This window comes from Staurois parvus, unplaced genomic scaffold (assembly GCF_062004578.1).
Source record: "Staurois parvus isolate SC_StPar_1 unplaced genomic scaffold, SC_StPar_1.0 ptg000686l, whole genome shotgun sequence".
Classification (NCBI taxonomy): Eukaryota; Metazoa; Chordata; class Amphibia; order Anura; family Ranidae; genus Staurois; species Staurois parvus.
The window spans coordinates 3,613,995-3,628,954 of NW_028318482.1; positions in this window are offsets into that span (position 1 = coordinate 3,613,995).

Below are 14,960 nucleotides of genomic sequence, written 5' to 3' on the forward strand. Positions count from 1 at the left end.
CTGGCCAGCAATGACTCCAGATCTCAATCCCATAGAGTTCCTGTGGAAAAAACAGCAGTTGGGAAAAGGAACCCTTCCAATCTGAGATATCTGGAGCAGTTGACAAAAGAAGAGTTGTCCAAAATTCCAGTAGAGAGGTGTAAGAAACTCATTGATGGTTACAGGAAGCGATTGATTTCAGTTATTTTTTGCAAGGGGTTTGCTGCCAAATATTAAATTGAGGGTGACAATCATTTTATCCAGTCCATTTTTGGAGTTTTGGGTGGAATGTGTCAGATTTGGCTTTTTGTGTCTCCACTTTCTTGTGTGAGACCAATACAAACAGAAGAAATAAACATGAGAATGCCTAAACATTTGTAATTGCAACAATTTTCTGGGCAAAGTAGTGCATTATCTGACAGAGATTCATATATATATATATATATATATATATATATATAAATATAAATACATTTCAAATATACTGTATGTCTTTAAAAATACAAACCTACATTTTTGGAACGCATTTACAAATACATGTTAAAATGACTTTTTTATATGTTAAAAAAAAATCTGAAGAATATATTTAAAAAATATATATTTTTTAAAATATTTTTCATATATTTTGTAATAACTAAAAAAAATGTCAACATAATATATATATATATATATATATATATATATATATATATATATACACACACACTGCATGTTGAAATGTGTTTTTTATATATTACAAAATATATGAAACATATTTTTTAAATACATTCTTCAGATTTTTTTCAACATATGAAAAAGTCATTTTAACATAAAATTTTTACATATATTTGTAAATGCATTCCAAAAATGAAGATGTGTATTTTTAAAGACATACAGTATATTTGAAATATATTTTTAAAAATATTGTTCATATTTAATATTTTGTAATAAAAACGCATTTCAACATGCAGTATCTATCTATCTATCTATCTATCTATCTATCTATCTATCTATCTATCTATCTATCTATCTATCTATATGGTTAGCAAGCCCACCCGGCAGTACTAGGGTCATTGGTTCGAATCCCAGCCACGGCACCTCCTGTCTGGAGTTTGCATGTTCTCCCTGTGCCTGCGTGGGTTTCCTTCGGGTACTCTGGTTTCCTCCCACACTCCAAAGACATGCTGGTAGGTGAATTGGCTCCTGTCTAAATTGGCCCTAGTATGTACATGTATAAATGTGAGTTAGGGACCTTAGATTGTACACCCCTTGAGGGTTAGGGACTGATGTGAATGTACAATATATATGTAAAGCGCTGTGCAAATTTACGGCGATATATAAGTACCTGTAATAATAATAATTTAGAAATATATTGAATATGACCAAAATTGTAGCATTTCAAATATATATCAATATATTTGGGAAGAATATTTTTAAACTATATTTCAAATAGTAAATTGACGCTATATAAGTACCTGAAATAAATAAATATAGTTTTCTTCCATGGGGGTAACAATTTTAATAACGTGTCCCAGGCACAGCAACATCCCCCTATTGGCAGCAGCCAGCAGCATTAATGGCAGCAACAGTCGTTATCCCCTTTGCAGCAGCAGCAGCTGCCCTGGGATCTCCAGCACATCACCCATGTGCAGCTTGGCTCCTCAGTACCTCCTGGGATACTTCCACTCTATATGAAGATCCTTGGTAGAGCATAAGGGAAACATTTGGCAATCTCCCCTCCCCAGGCAGGCTCTCCAGCCCTGTACAGCACTCCCACTGGACCCCTTGCCATGCAGGATTTATTGGATTTCCCTCAAGAAGTAAAGGAGAAATCACCTGCAACTTCTGAAAATACAAGAATTTCTCACCACATCGTGCTTTTCATTCCCACATTTGTACATGTCAGTGTGTCTAACTAGCATTTAGTAGGACAAGCACTGGCAGCTCCTGAAGCTTCCCTGCAGCTGCAGCGTATCATATGGAAGTGGTGAAAATATGAGCCACGATTCAGGGCATCCTGCGCTTACACAGTGGAGCTGAAAGACAAGCAATGACAACAGCTTGTGCTACACAGTCTATTAGTTATGTTTTAGTTTTGTGTTTGGTTACAAGTAAATGTGTATGGCCAATAATGTCTTATTATGTACTTATGCCAATCATCAGCAGATTTATAGCTACGGCTGACAAAAGTTACTTTATGTTTCCCACATGTATATGTTACAATTTCAAGGGTTATTGTGCTCGGACATGTATAGATCTAATTGCCCAAAAAATAAATAAAATACAGTTTTTGACAGCCCAATCACATTTGTTATTTAACCACTTCAAGTCCAGACACTTTCACCCCCTTCCTGCCCAGGCCAATTTTTAGCTTTCAGTGCTATCACACTTTGAATGACAATTGCGCGGTCATGCAATACTGTACCCATATACATTTCTTAGCATTTTTTTGAGACAGCTAAAACTTTATTTTGGTGATATTTATTCACCATTGGGATTTGTATTTTTTTGCTATATAAATTAAAAATCCAAACATTATGAAAAAAAAGTGTTTTTCTTAAAAATTTTTGCAAATAATCGTTCTTCATAAATCTTGACCAAAATGTATTAATCTATCTTTTTAGTAAAAATAAAAAATAACCCAAATTAGTTTATAACCAAAAATTATAATTAAAAAAATGGTTTTGACATTATTTTGTTTTTTTTCAATTATTATTATTATTATTATACAGCATTTATATAGCGCCAACAGTTTGCTCAGCGCTTTACAATATAACGGGAGACAATACAGCAACAATACAGTTCAATACAAGAGGGATAGGAGGGCCCTGCTCCTTGGAGCTTACAATCTAGGAGGGAGGAGCTAGTGGTACAAAAGCTAGTAACTGTGGGGGATGGACTGGTTGGAAGAGTAGAAGATCCCAGTATTAGCTGAGGGCAGGATAGGCTTCCCGGAAGAGATAGGTTGTCAGAGATCGCCTAAAAGTGAGCAGAGTAGGCGATAGTCTGATAAATTGGGGTAGAGAGTAACAGAGGATGGGGGAAGATCTGGAGAAGTCCTGGAGATGAGCATGGGAGGAGGAGACAAGGGAGCTAGAGAGTAGGAGGTCTTGCGAGGAGTGGAGAGAGTTTGGGTGATATTTAGAGACAAGATCGGTGATGTAATTTGGGGCAGAGTTATAAATGGCTTTATACGTTATTGTTAGTGTTTTGAATTTTATCCGTTGGGCAGCGGGAAGCCAGTGGAGGGATTGGCAGAGAGCGATGGCAGATAAAGAACGGTTAGTAAGGTGGATGAGTCTGGCAGCACCATTATGATAGACTGAAGAGGGGATAGCCTGCGATGAGGTATCCCAATGAGGAGGGAGTTACAATAGTCAAGGCGAGATATAACAAGGGAGTGGATAAGTTGCTTAGTGGTTTCCGAGGTTAGGAACGAGCGTATGTTGGAGATGTTGCGGAGGTGAAGTCTACAAGATTTGGACAGTGATTGGATTTGGGGGTGAAAGGACAGATGGGAGTCTAGGATTACACCTAGTACCCTGGCATGAGGGGAGGGACTGATGATTGTGTTATTGATCTTGATGGAGAAGTCAGGGGAGGGGGCACGGGCTGGGGGGAATAGTATGAGCTCAGTTTTGGAAAGATTGAGTTTGAGGAGGTGGAGTGACATCCATGCCGATATGTCACTTAGTAGGTTAGCGATGTGAGAGGAGACTGAAGGGGTGAGGTGAGGGGTAGAAAGATAGATTTGTGTGTCATCAGCATAGACATGGTACTTAAAGCCGTGGGAGTTTATCAAGTGACCAAGGGAGGAGGTGTAGATGGAGAAGAGAAGGGGTCCAAGGACAGAACCTTGAGGGATCCCTACAGAAAGAGGGAGTAAAGAGGAGGAGGCAGCTTTATAGGTAACACTGAAGGAGAGCTGCGATAGGTAGGAGGAGAACCAGGAGAGAGCAGAGTCTCTGAGGCCAAGAGAGTGGAGTTTTTTGAGGAGGAGGGGATGGTCAACTGTATCAAAAGCCGCAGAGAGGTCAAGTAGTAAGAGTACAGAGTAGTGGCCATTGGTTTTAGCAGTTAGTAGATCATTAGTGAGTTTTAGTAGGGCAGTTTCAGTGGAGTGTGGTGAGCGAAAGCCAGACTGTAAAGGGTCAAGAAGGTTGTTGTCGGTGAGGTGGGAGCTTTGGCAATTGTAGACTAAGCATTCTAGGAGTTTAGAGGTAAATGGCAGCAGGGAGATCTTAAGTTAAGGTCTTAAGTTGTTCAGGTTGGGAGTGATGTGCACATGCTTTAGAGGGGAGGGGAAGGCACCAGTAGAGAGGGAAAGATTGAAGATGTGAGTGAGGGAGCATAGGATGGAAGAAGAGGGTGACCGTAGTAGTTGTGAGGGGACAGGATCCAGGGGGCAGGTGGTGAGACAGGCTTCTGAGAAAACCTTAGTGACCTCTTCAGTAGTAGCAAGGTCAAAAGAGGAAAGTGTTGAGGGAGGTTTAGTATAAGGTATGCTAAGTGGGATGGATGTCTGTGCAGTGGCGATGCCCCTACAAATTGTGTCAATCTTGTTTTTGAAATGATTTGCAATCTCGTGAGCAGTAAGTGAGGTACTGGATGGGGGTGGAGGTGGAGAAAGTAGAGAGTTAAAAGTAGAGAAGAGACAACGAGGACTGGATGACAAGGTATTAATAAGACTGACAAAGTAGGCTTGTTTGGCAGCATGAAGGGAGGACTTGTATGTTAAGAGAGCAGATTTATATAGGGTGAATGCTTGTTGAGATTTGGATTTACACCACAATCTCTCCAGCGCACTATGTCGTTTAAGATTTATGGTGTCGTCAGTCTGCCAAGGTTGTAATGGTCGTGGCCTGATGCTTCGTGTTGTTAGAGGAGCAAGTGAGTCTAATGTGGATGAAAGCGAACTGTTATAGACAGCAGTGGCCAGGTCAGGGCAGGACAGGGGAGAGATTCTGTCATAGAGTTGGTCAGTTGCAGAGTGGAAAGGAACAGGGTTCCAGTTGTGAAGGTTTCTGCGGGTAATTGCTGCTTGGAGGGATAGGTGTTTGAGAACGAGGACACTGTGAAGGTGATGAGATTGTGATCAGAGAGAGGAAAGGGGGTGTTTGTGAGGTTGTAGGGAGTGCAAAGATGGGAGAAAACAAAGTCTAATGTATTCCCATCAGAGTGAGTGGAGGACTGTATACACTGTGCTAATGCAAAAGATGAGGTTAAGTTGAAGAGTTGGGATGTAGCCGGGTTGTTGACATTAATAGAGATGTTAAAATCTCTGAGCATGATAGTGGGTAGTTCAGAGGAGAGAAATTAGGGTAGCCAGGAAGAGAAATCATCAAGAAAGTGGGACACTGGTCCAGGAGGCTGATAGATCACTGCAATCCTCAGAGAAATGGGAGAAAACAGGCAGATGCAGTGAGTCTCGAAAGAAGAGAAGGATAGAGAGGGAGGGTTATGGAGGACTTGAAAGGTGCTGAGTGGGGATAGAAGCAAACCAACTGCACCACCTTTCCGACCACTGGGTCTGGGTGAGTGGATCCAGAGGAGGCCTCCATAGGAAAGTGCTGCGGGAGAAGCAGAATCTGCTGCTTGAAGCCAGGTTTCTGTAATAGCTAGTAGGTTAAGGGAGCGGGTGACAAAAAGGTCATGGACAGAGGTGAGCTAATTACAGACAGAGCGGGTATTCCAGAGCGCACATGAAAAAGGGAGTGTGTTTTTTGGGAGCACGGGGACCGATATTAAATTGAGGAGATTGCGGCTATTCCCGCAAGAAAGAGGATGCCTGGTGTGGGGGTGAGATAGTGGAGAACCAGGGTTTGGGGAGATATCCCCAGAGGTTAGGAGAAGAAGAAGGGTGAGGAAAGTAAGATGGGAGTGGGATGTACACGAGTGCACATGCCTTCCAGTCCTGGTGTTTGGGTCAGCAGGAGAGTGAAGTATCAGCAGGAGGTGATGAGAACAGTAGTATGGAGATGGTAGCAGTGAGGGGGAGATGTACACGTTTTGGGGTGGAGCAGAGGGGTAAAGAAGTGAGATTTTGGGAACGCAGGAAAGTAATATGAAAAGGAGGAGTGGAGGGGACATATTAAAAAGGTACACGGAGTGGGTCTCAGACTGGTAAGAGTTGTTTCCCAGGGTGTTTGCTTGCAGTCTGTTCAGCATGCAGTAGAGTTTCTTGTTGTTGTATCTTCCTGCTTTAGTTAAACTGCTGTGTTTAACTACGTCTTAGCACTCCATCAACTTAGCACTCACGCAAAAGCAGCACCCCATCTGTGACTGCCCCCCATCTGTGTGAATAGCCTTGTACCATGTGACCTCTGTGATCATTCACAAATTTCACTAGTAGTAAGCAATGATGTCAGGAAGTGACATCTTGCTTACTACTATTCATGTGATCACTGATTGGCCAATCAGTGATCACATGATTGGGAGCTCACACAGAGGTCCCGTACAGCGATCAGTGTTCCGCTGTGTCAGGCAGGGAAGTGGGGAGGACGTTTACAAATTTTCACCCGCTCCTGCAATGCTCCTGTCTGGCAGTTTATATACATGGGTCGGACGGGAAGTAAAAACAGAACTTCACTCTCTCAATCAACCTGGACTATTTTTAATTCTTATGGTGCTAGCACTAATATATGGATAGGAAAGTATATCGTATTTACTTCTTTTAAACTTATTTTTATATTTCTTCAGTTACTTCCTGATTTCCAGGCCTTGGCAAATTATGTCATTCATCCCAGGAATCTTTAGGAGGGGAGGGAGGATTCCCAGCTTAGCCAATGACTAAGTAAAGGGCAGATATATTCCAGGAAGTAAATGCTACATGAATCATCTGCCCTTACTCAAGATGACCACTGCCAGAAATGCCAGGGGGTGATTTTCAAACTGATTTCTCAGCAAAAGAAAGCATTGAGACATGGGTGGATGGGGGAGGTTGTTTTTTAAATATTACCAAGGAACTAAATAGCATTTTTGGTTTGTGGTGCTCAAATGCAGTGCTGGTCCACTTATGTTCAACATATCAGTTGACAGTGCTCCATCAATTTTTCTGCAATTTTACTGGAATCCAAGTGTTTTGGCATGTGCTTTTGTGTTATTATTTAGTTGGAAGGGTTAGCTTTCATTGATGAATAATCTCAATGATCAAAAATTCACTTTTCATCATTCAGGTTGTGCTGTCCTACTAATAGTTAGGCTGACAGCTGGTAACATACTGACAAAAGCACTGTAGTGTTTCATTCCAAAATTGAGTTTACTGTGAATAGTTCTGTAAAACTGCAATACAATCACCCGCACAGAGGAATGCGGACCCGCATTAGTTCTAATGGCACGCCGCCCGCACTGGAAAACGCAACCATACTGAGAACCAAGGTTCCCGTGCAGGCTGCATTTTCCAAAGAAGTGCAGGGACTTCTTCCCTGCATGTCACGGGCACGGGAGTCCGTTCAAATGAGTAAGTCAGGGACTGATGTGAATGTACATTATATACGTAAAGCACTGTGTAAATTAACACCATATAAGCACCTGTAATAAATAATAGCCCAATAAAAATTTTGAATAGTCATCTTTTATCCAGAGCTGTCTCATAGCAGACTTTTCTCCACCATTATATGTCCTCAGTCTTTCAGTTTAATTAATGATTACCAACATTCAGCCCACTTCCTCTAAGCCCAGGCTGTCATGGACTCACTCCCAACCAGGGGCGGACTGATAACTCATGGGGCTCTCGGGCAATAGGGGATCAAGTTCCTTGTTGACAAAGTCCAGAAGAGACGAAACGCGTCCAGGGCACGTGACGTTCCCGGAAGTGCTGCCGCAGCCATTTTGGATTCTGGAATCCCTGTATGTTGGAGGTCTGGAGAGTAACGGTGCACTTCAGGTGTCCCCCAGAGCTACAAAGTGATAGTGCTGGATAGGAGTAGCAAGGGGGAATTACCTGGTGATCGGGAGACCCTCTACACACGGAAAGGGGATCGCATACTGGGCATGAGGAGTTGGATGCTGTCTTGCTGATTTTATCGTTTTTATATGTAAGTCCTATGAGGCATTGCAAGCTTGACAGTTACAAGCATGACTTCCAAAGGCAGAGGCATGATGGGACTTGTAGTTTGGCAACAGCTGGAGGGCCGCCTGTTTGACACCCCTGTCCTATTGACATGCTCCTTTTCAGCAATATGAACTGATTGGTACATTTGACGTTTCTTCCTCTTACACTTGAGCTCTGCTGCACAGGGACTGCATGAGTATGATACCAAGTCAAATCCAGGTACTTACATTGCTTGCATTTAATGTAATACAATAAAAGATGTATTAATAATTAATAATGCATTGTTAGTACACGTACATTGGTCAATATACTTAGCATAATCATACTAAAGAATCACTCTGTAGCAGATTTTTGGACCAAAGCACAGTACATAACAACTGTGAAGGTTCTCAATAATCGAGGTCATAGTATACCAAGTAGCAGTGAGTCACATTTTACAACTTGTTTGACTTGTTGAACTTTTTCCTCTTGTACATACTTTTTGACCTTCCTCTGGTACATACTTTTGACCTGAACATCAACTGCTACCCTTCAATTTTCATTGTAAAAATACCTTTTGCAATGCACCTCTGTAATCAGCTTGCGTTGATGCAAAGAATCTGACAGCTCCGGCATTTAGACTTCTTATCATCTTTGTATAGAGATCCCTGCTTCACTATAATTACCATGGAGTATATAAGATAAAATACTCGAAAATCAGTTGCGGTTAAGGGTTTATTTTTCAAAGAAAAAAAACAAGGCTAGAAGTTTGCGCATTCTTCAGTAGAGCCAACTCAATGTTTCCAGGCTGCTTAGACCTCACCACAGTTAAAGGTCAGGAGATGGGGCTTTTTGCTTAGCAAAAGAAAAACACATCTGTACTCTGTTATCTATAGCAGTCAAATGAGGGCCTGTGTTTTGGGGCTGTATATGATTGTAGAAGTGGACTAATTATCCTGCTTAAAAGGTTCTTTCTTCTCTCCCAGGATATGCAGGGCAGCACATCACAACTTATAGACTCCAGCTGTTGGGCGGATTATATAGTGTCGGGAAAAAGGCTTTTCTCTTCCTATGTGGATATGGTACAATGAAGTCAGTCTTGCCAAAAAGACTTCATGTGAGTGCAAGTCAGTCACAACAAACTTCTCCATTAACAAAGAAACCTCTTGATGGACTTTCACAGCATTGAATGGGTATACCAGCAATACAGTTTTTACAAGGCTGTTTTGACTGGGACTCTTTATCACAGGCATTGGTATGTTCAAAATGCTCATGGCTCACTGCAGGTTTAAAGGGGCTACTATTAGTTACTTAAGTGCACTATATTGGGTGAAGCAACAGGTTCACTGTAATGTGTGGAGCACAAGTTAGACACACTGGGGTTTATTTACTAAAGGTTAGTAGATGATTGGCTATCATGCACAGGTGCATGAGGTTGTAAGTGAACCAGCTTTAGTAAATCCCCCCCACTGATCCTACACTTGCTCCACCATTGACCCTTCCACAATTCCAATGGTAATGTCCCGTACACACTGTAAGAATATTGTACGAAAATTTTAGTAAAATTCTTTTCTTTCTTATGAGAATTTTTGGAAGTTTAGTACCCTCTTCATTTTTGATATGGAGACCAACATGCAAAAAAAAAAAAAAGAGATCATTCATCCAACATTCTTATCATGTAAATGGGTCATTAGTGTCCTATGGCAACTTTATGTGCCTAGATGTGAGAGTGCACAGTGAAGCTCTTCTGTCTGTTTTCAGACTCTTTTCCTGCCAGAAGTCCCCTCCATGGTCACACACAGGTAGCCCCAACAATACTTTGTCTACTGATGTTAGATGCCTTTAAACTATTCATAATTAGCGACGAGCGAATTGGCAAAGTTCCAGGTCTCATGCAACCACAAAGTCAATCTGAATTTCCTAGTTTTGTGTTTGTTTTTTTATGTTTCAGTTAATTATAAAAGACTTTCATTGGCTGGCAAAAATTGTGTGACCAAGTCTGTAAGAGGTGTTTGATCAGTCATTGTTCATGATAATAGAAGCACTTTTGTTTGAGAGAAATTTAACAATACATGACATCACTTTCGAAATTCTTTTCTTTCATAGGAGAATTTTTGTATCTTTAATAACCTTTTCACTTTCGATGTGAGACTAGCAGCCGAAAAAAAACGGGCGATCGTTCGTCTGATATTCTCATCGTGTGTGTACGAGGCTTTAGTTTCAACTTTCTAAGTCAAAACCTACAAGGGCTATGCACCACGCATTCTCTGTCTCCACATTATAGTGATGTGGTCTGCCATCTGGCTACCTAGGCAGTAAGTGCTGCATTTGGGGAGGCTGGAAGAATATCATGTCTTCTCCAATAATGAAGAGCATAAAACTAGCGATAAGCAGGTGAGCAAGTGGGAAAAAAAAATATATATATATACACCGTATTTTGCGCTCCATAAGACGCACCTGACCATAAGACGCACCTATGTTTTAGAGGTGAAAAACAAGAAAAAAAGATATTCTGAACCAATGGACTGCGGACACAGTACAGGAGATGACCAGAGACTGCAGACACAGTACAGGAGATGACCAGAGACTGCGGACATAGTACAGGGAATGACCAGAGACTGTGGACACAGTACAGGGAATGACCAGAGACTGCGGACACAGTACAGGAGATGACCAGAGACTACGGACACAGTACAGGAGATGACCAGAGACTGTGGACACAGTACAGGAGATGACCAGAGACTGCGGACACAGTACAGGAGATGACCAGAGACTGCGGACACAGTACAGGAGATGACCAGAGACTGCGGACACAGTACAGGGAATGACCAGAGACTGCGGACACAGTACAGGAGATGACCAGAGACTGCGGACACAGTACAGGAGATGACCAGAGACTACGGACACAGTACAGGAGATGACCAGAGACTGTGGACACAGTACAGGAGATGACCAGCGACTGCTTACACACTACAGGAGATGACCAGAGACTGCGGACACAGTACAGGAGATGACCAGAGACTGCGGACACAGTACAGGGAATGACCAGAGACTGCGGACACAGTACAGGGGATGACCAGAGACTGCGGACACAGTACAGGGGATGACCAGAGACTGCGGACACAGTACAGGGGATGACCAGAGACTGTGGACATAGTACAGGAGATGACCAGAGACTGCGGACACAGTACAGGAGATGACCAGAGTCTGCGGACATAGTACAGGGAATGACCAGATACAGCGGACATAGTACAGATGACCAGAGACTATGAACATAGTACAGGGAAAATGCCAGGGACTGCGGACATAGTACAGATGACCAGAGATTGCAGACAGTACAGGGGATGACCAAAAGACTGCGGACCTTTGGGGAGGGAGGGGGAGCGGTTACCTGAAGTTGTCCTTTCTTTAGTGTGGGCACGCTGGCTTCTTCCATCACTGGCTTCTGTGACAGCCGGGTGCCCACTGCGCATGTGCGAGAAGCGCTGCGCTTTGCGAATGGCCAGGCACCTTCTGGAACCTGTCATTCACAAAGTGCAGCGCTTCTCGTGCATGCACAGTGGGCACCCGGCTGTCACAGAAGCCGGTGCGGGAAGAAGCTGGCGCGGGAAGACTGTACAGCGCTGGACCGAGTAACAGGTAAGGTCCTGCAGGAGAGAAGAGCTGAGCGGCCGGCCCGGTATTCTGACATGGTGGCGGCAGCGGAAATACCAGACCGGCCGCTCCATATTCGCTCCATAAGACGCATTGACATTGGGGGAAAAAAGTACGTCATATGGAGCGAAAAATACGGTATATATATATATATCACGGGTATTGCATATTCAGACCCCCCTTCACTTTTTTTTTATTTTGTTATGTTGGAGCCTGATACTAAAGTTGTTTTAATTATTTTTTTTCTCATTAATCTGCACTCAATATCCCATAATGTCAAAGCAAAAGCAGAATTTTAGAAATGTCTCTGAATTTATTAAAAATAAAAATCTGAAATATCACATTGGCATAAGTATTGAGACCCTTTGCCACAACACTTGAAATTTTGCTCAGACACCTTCCATTTCTCTTCTAGAGATGTTTCTGCGTCTTGATTGGAGACCACTTGTGGTAAATTAAATTGATTGGACATTATTTGGAAAGGAACACATCTCTCTCACAGCTGACAATGCATACTGTATCAGAGCAAAAGCCATGAGGTCAAATGAACTGCCTGCAGAGCTTAAAGATAGAATTATTGCAAGGCACAGGTGTGGAGAAGACTACAAAAAACATCTGCTGCACTGAAGGTTCCCAAGAGCACAGTGGCCTCCCTAATTCTCAAATGGAAGATGTTTGGCACAACCAGGACTCCTCCTGCCCAGCCAAACTAAGCAATCAGGGGGAGAAGAACCTTAGTAAGAGAGGTGACCAAGAACCCAATGGTCACTCTAATCGAGCTCCAGAGATCCTGTGTGGAAATGGGACAAAGTTCTAGAAGAACAACCATCACTGCAGCCCTCCAACAATCTGGGCTTTATGGCAGAGTAGCTAGACGGAAGCCTCTCCTCAGTGCAAATGAAAGCCCACATGGAGTTTGCAAAAAAGCTACTAACTTACAGATGGTTCAGGCCCAGACATTATACTGTTGCATTGTATTGCAAGGCGTGCTTCAAGGTATATATGTGTAGCACTACCGCGTCACTGAGTTTTGGGTCCCCCTAAAGCTCTGCACAGCCAAACAATACGCATTTTCCACACTTTGCACACTGGAGTCAGTAAACAGTCCTTGAGCTTAGTTTTGTAATTTTACTAAGGGGTTGATAACTTGGATGGGATTGAGGGATGTATGGGATGCCTAAGGGAACTGTGAACTTGAGAACAAACTCTGTACAACTCTGTAGCAACTATGTACAAGATTGTGGACAAAAATAGTCACTCCTTTAAGAGCATTCCAGCTCTCTGATATACTTCCTCAGATTCCAGATGAATCCTCCTCTTCACCCAGCTGTCCTGATGGTATACCCTGGGCAAGGGGACCCAGAAGCCGCCAATTTAGAACAGCAGTCCCAGATGAGAAGCTAGTTGGATTTTTCACCTGACCGCCTTCTCCCCTTGTCCGGCCCTGGGGGTGTAAGAGTGCTCATGCTGTCTTTTCCTGTCAACTTGGTGGGTGGGTGGCTGCCTTCATGCCTTTCGCTGGGCTGGCTCTTTCCCTGCTGTTCAGGATGTCCCTCCTAGAAGACGGTGGTGCAGTGGAGTCATTCTTGTCCAGCATCCGCCTGTAGGTAGGCCTTTTCCCTGGATCCACACCCTAGGCTTCACTCCATCTTCCAATAGACACTCACTACTCCTGCTTCCCAGGCTCTCTGATATTTGTGGGTTGCCTTGGTCACCATGCTCAGCCTCCTGCCTGGTGATTGGCCAAGGTCCCTCAAACATGCAGATCTGGGTCTCCTCCCCTCCTTCTCCCCTGTTCCACAGAGTTCTCCTCTTTCTAGAAAGGTGGGAGGGCTCCAGATGCCCTGATGTGTTAGAGCCTCCCAGCCTATCCTGAGGTGACCTCACTCCCAGGCTGACTCATCCCAGGCTGCTTGTCAGCCTCTGTCTAATAAAATAAAACAACAACCAGGCTATCCTACTAACCTGGAAGGCATTATATCTGCTAACACATTAACCTATTTATGAATGAACACATGACAGTAGTCATCATGTTTTTATATCTACTTGGAGTTCGGCTTTAAAAAACGATAGCACAGATTGCAAGTGAAGCAAGCAGCAACCACAACTAGCTGCTCTTTTTATAGTAGGAGTGGTTCCCAGTGGTCCAAGGTCCACTCCCCATTAAGGATTGGCACCTTTGGGAAGTGGGGGGGGGGGGAGGGCAGCTGGCACCCAAAATTGACAGGTGCAGGTGAGTGGCTGTATTTTAAAAGTCAGTAGCTACAGTTTTTGTAGCTGCTGACTTTTATTTTTTTTACAGTGTGACTGGAACTCCACTTTAAGTAAAAATGGTAGGTGATGAAGTACTTTACGGACTGCAAAAGGTGGCTACTACATAAAAATTATATGTCTATACTTACCTGCTCAGTGCAGTGGTTTTGCACAGAGCAGCCCAGATCCTCCTCTTCTTGGGTCCCTCGCCAGCGCTTCTGGCCCACTCCCTCCTGTTGGGTGCACATGCACTCATGACAGATGTTGGCGCCAAATGGGCTAACTGTGCCAGTGCTCAGGATCAGTGCTGCTTTGTACTATCACATACCTGGTAGCACAGCCTGAAATGATGAGGAAGGCCTCCCTTACACCTCTGACTTGGGGCCTCTGTTACTGTGAACAGAAGGCGCAGAAGTGCAGAATGGCACAAGTGCCTGTAAGTCTTGCTAGTAGCAGAGCAGGTGTCTAGGCCAGGCAAGAGAAGTCGTCAGTGATCTTCAGTGAAGCAGATGAGCTGGTAGACAGCTAATGGGAAGCAGACTGGTACTGGCAACAGCAGGCAGGCAAAGCATGTACTGGTAGCAGACTGTAGAACAGCAGGATGGCATGTAGGTACTGGTAACCACTGGAAGAATAGTAGTGTCAGGCAGGCTGGGCACTGGCAGGGCAGATCAGGCTCAGAGGCACAGGCAAAAGTGTGATCAGGGTACAAGCCAGGTCAGGAACTGATCATTGGTACACTAGCAGATGGAGCAGGCAGAAGTGGAGGTCAGAAGACAAGCCAAGGTCAATACAGGCAGAGTTTAGGGAGTGGTCAGGACAAGCTGGGTAACAACTGGAGTCAGGATACAGAATCACAGGATTCCAGGATACACAAAAGGCTGATGACAAAACAGCACTGATCCTGAGCACTGGCACAATTTAAATAGCCCATCTGTCCTCAACATCTGTCACCAGTGCATGTTCGCACATGAACATGTGCACAATTCCTACATCCACAAGAAGGTACATGGAGTAGCCTGTGAAGATGCACAGAAATCTGTCCAGAGGAGCCATCTTGTCT